Source organism: Berghia stephanieae, chromosome 10, assembly GCF_034508935.2.
Source record: "Berghia stephanieae isolate SIO BIC M18660-M18661 chromosome 10, UCSD_Bste_1.3, whole genome shotgun sequence".
Lineage (NCBI taxonomy): Eukaryota > Metazoa > Mollusca > Gastropoda > Nudibranchia > Aeolidiidae > Berghia > Berghia stephanieae.
In genome coordinates, this window is record NC_088369.1 from 36,655,117 (window position 1) to 36,658,929 (window position 3,813).

Genomic DNA, 3,813 nt, shown 5'->3' on the forward strand with positions numbered 1-3,813 from the left:
GATGATGATGATGTTGATGATGATGATGATGATGATGATGATGATGATGATGATGATGATGGTGATGATGGTGATGATGATGATGTTATTGATTAAAAGGACAACGATGACGATAATGATGATGATGCTTATTATTATTGTTTTTATAATTATATATGTATATATATATATATATATATATATATATATATATATATATATATATATAAATATTTATAGATAAACCGATAGATAGATAGATATAGATAGATCGATAGATAGACAAACAGACAGACAGACAAATAACAAATAGATAAATAGATGAATAAGTAAAATTGAAAAGAAAGCAAACGGAAAGACAAACACACTAAAAAAACCAAAGAAATGATACCAAAACAAACGCTTACCTGTTAATCCCAACTGCTTAATAATTGGAAATGTCCCGTTAATCTCGAGTCACATTACTACACACTTTCACAGATTAATGAATGCACACTGTTATTGTGTTTTATGAGACTATCGGTTTGTATGATTATTATTATTATTACTATTATTATTATTATTATTATTATTATTATTATTATTATTATTATTTTTATTATTATTACTATTATTATTATTATTACTATTATTATTATTACTATTATTATTATTATTATTATTATTATTATTACTATTATTATTATTATTATTATTATTATTATTATTATTATTATTATTATTATTATTATTATTATTATTATTATTATTATTATTACTACTATTATTATTATATATTATTATTATTATTATTATTATATTATTATTATTATTATTATTATTATTATTATTATTATTATTATTATTATTATTATTATTATTATTATTATTATTATTATTATTATTATATTCTTATTCTTATTATTATTATTATTATTATTATTATTATTATTATTATATTCATCATCATGATCATGAACATCATATCTTATAATATCATGCCACTCTATTATTAAAAAAAAAAAAAAAAAACATTTTATAATATTATGTAAGAAAATAGCCAGAAAATTTCATATTATAATGAGTGATATTTACATGTCACTCATCATCTCAAAACGGTACTATGTCGATATTGATGCTGTGAGTTTAGGTAAAATACTCACAACTACTCCGCCAGCCGGATTTAACTTACTCACTCACAAAACTATAATATTATGCGACACTGAACGTCTATAGTCAGAGGATAGAATTTATTGAGAACTAATCACTAAAATGGATGTCTAAAAGTAATAACAAAGAGCTGAGTTCCTATTCTAAAGACAGTCTGCGCTTGGCTAAGGAGCTCACAACATTGCCATCCGGAAGTATGACGGACCAAGACACAACAATATCTGTAAACTTGAACGTTCATAGTCTGGATAATACAGTTTAGTGAGAATTACTCATAAACTTGTATAGCAAAAAGCAATAACAAAAACCTGAGTGAAGTCAATTTCGTTCTATCTCAAGCTTTTAAGCCAAAATTTCACTTATGATAAGCATTAGGTCCATTTCGACATAATACCGTTGAGGGATGATTGGTGAGATATTTAAATATCAATGAACAGTTAAGTATTAGATCCCTCTCTGAGTCTTCTAAAACAAACGCATAGAACATGGTGTAGAAAACACCAACTGTTTATGATGGACATATCAATCTAAAGTTTGATACAAAAAAATTCTAATTCAATTGATTTTTTAAAAGAATGGCATTATAAAGATCTTACCAACATAATATTTGATTTTGATAAATAATGTAACAGACATTGGATATTATTGTTATTTTGTTTAACAATTATCTGAAACTCTCGAATGTACAACATTGGAGATCCAAACGAATGTAAATAGAGTTAATTATACAACAAATATTGAATATGACATTATTTATGTATGAGATATAATTTAATACTGAATGTTACCAATTAATTGACAGTGAATGCTGTTTATATAATTGATAAATTGCATCTATGCATAAAGGTTACACAGATCATTTCAAGGTTTTTAGAACGTATTAGCTCTTAAACTCTATGTGTAATGTAAATGGCGCTGCTCGAAGCTCTAAGAAATAAATAACAATGTGAAATTGAATATAAGCTTCAATTCAATTGCGAAAACAGATAGAAGGGACGTTTTGTTTTCCCCCTTTATCAACAAACAGGATAAATGAAACACTACAGATGAAACCATCTCATTCATCTGTAGTGTTTCATTTATCCTGTTTGTTGATAAAGGGGAAACCCGAAACGTCCATTCTATCTGTTTCGTAATTGAATTGAAGCTTACATTTTAATTTCAAATTGTTATTTATTTCTTAAACTACATATGATACGATACGACATACCTGTTATCAAGAATCTTATATTATATTATTATAGATATATCTTTTTTTAAGCTTTTATATATACATCGAGGTATAAGAAGCATAACACTGAACTGATCCACGAGAAGAATGAATGAATAAATGAATGAATGAATGAATGAATAAATGAATGAGTGACGAAAGTCACGACTAGAGGTACATACACAGAATACAAAATAATTATATTCATGAATGGATTAGCTTACGGCCTTACTGTGAATGAATATGAACATGGATAAACACACACACACACACTATGGCTGTATACTGGATGTATGTTGGGGTGAGAATTTATGGGCAATACAAGGTGGGAGAGGGAGCAAGGGAGAGGTGTCGTCGGAGAAAGGGAGAGGTGTGGGAGAAATGAGAAAGCGACAGAACAGTCCGACCCATGAAGGAGTCGATTAGCTGATAAATGAACACGAAGAGAGCAGAGAAGGGGCCGCGGGGGGGGGGGGGGGGGGGGGGGGGGGGGGGGGTGCTTGATTGAACAACGCGGCGCGGCGGGGGAACCCTAGAAGTAAAAAGGGACTTTAGTCTTGAAGTTAGCGACGTCGTTCCGGTTTTTGTATGCTTTTGTTTTGAAACCGTGACGGAATGAAAACAAAAGGTTTGTGGATTCTGTATGACACGTCCACGCACACACACACACACACACACACACACTCACACATTCACACACATACGCATACATCCACACACACACACACACACACACACATATATATATATATATATATATATATATATATATATATATAGATATTATACATACACACACACAACCTACACATACATGGAGAGCAAGAGAGAAAGAGGGAGAGAAGGAGAGTGCGAGAGAAAGAGAGAGAGAGAGACCGAGATAGATAGATAGATAGATAGATAGATAGATAGATAGATAGATAGATAGATAGATAGATAGAGAGAAAGAGAGCGAGAGAGAGATAGATAGATAGATAAATAGAGAGAGAGCGGGAGAAAGAGAGAGAGAGAGAGAGAGAGAGAGAGAGAGAGAGAGAGAGAGATTATTTATTTGTTTCATTTCTATACGTTTATCTTTAGAGTAAAAAGACAGATAATACAAGAGCCAGCCGCAGCGCAGCGCCACAAACATAGCAATGAGGCCTTAGGGTCTTCCAGGGGGAAAAATATCAAGATACACAAGAAGACTGGAGGGTTAAAATGAAAGTACCAAGTCCGGCAACTCCATCATACTCCTTTTTCAAACATCCGGTCATCTAAACATTGAAAGAATATTCCCCCCAAAAACGCTGTGTTTTGGTGCGTACGTACGTACGCGTGTTCACTGTTGTGTGTGTGTGTCACGCGTGTGTGTGTTTGCGTGTGTGTGGGTATGCAGCCATGATGAAATTCAAATATCATTCTTCCTATCCATCGTGTTATGACTACGATTCATCAAATAATATATTGTTACATATTTACATTGCAATCCACAA

At 31.1% G+C, this 3,813-nt stretch overlaps 1 protein-coding gene across 6 annotated transcripts in view; it reads right to left on the minus strand.

Annotated features, from left to right (window-relative positions):
- Positions 1-2,633, minus strand: part of LOC144981069 (ATP-binding cassette sub-family C member 5-like) — an 85,166-nt gene extending 82,533 nt beyond the window's left edge. For 2 of the 6 annotated variants that reach the window (XM_078929179.1, XM_078929175.1), the window contains exon 1: positions 2,571-2,622. The gene's annotated coding sequence lies outside the window, so the exon portion shown is untranslated. Of the gene's footprint in view, positions 1-2,338; positions 2,453-2,520 lie in introns of those variants that run through there. The other 4 variants (XM_078929174.1, XM_078929172.1, XM_078929176.1 and 1 more) reach the window with 4 other exon arrangements.
- Between the last annotated feature and the right edge of the window lie 1,180 nt (positions 2,634-3,813).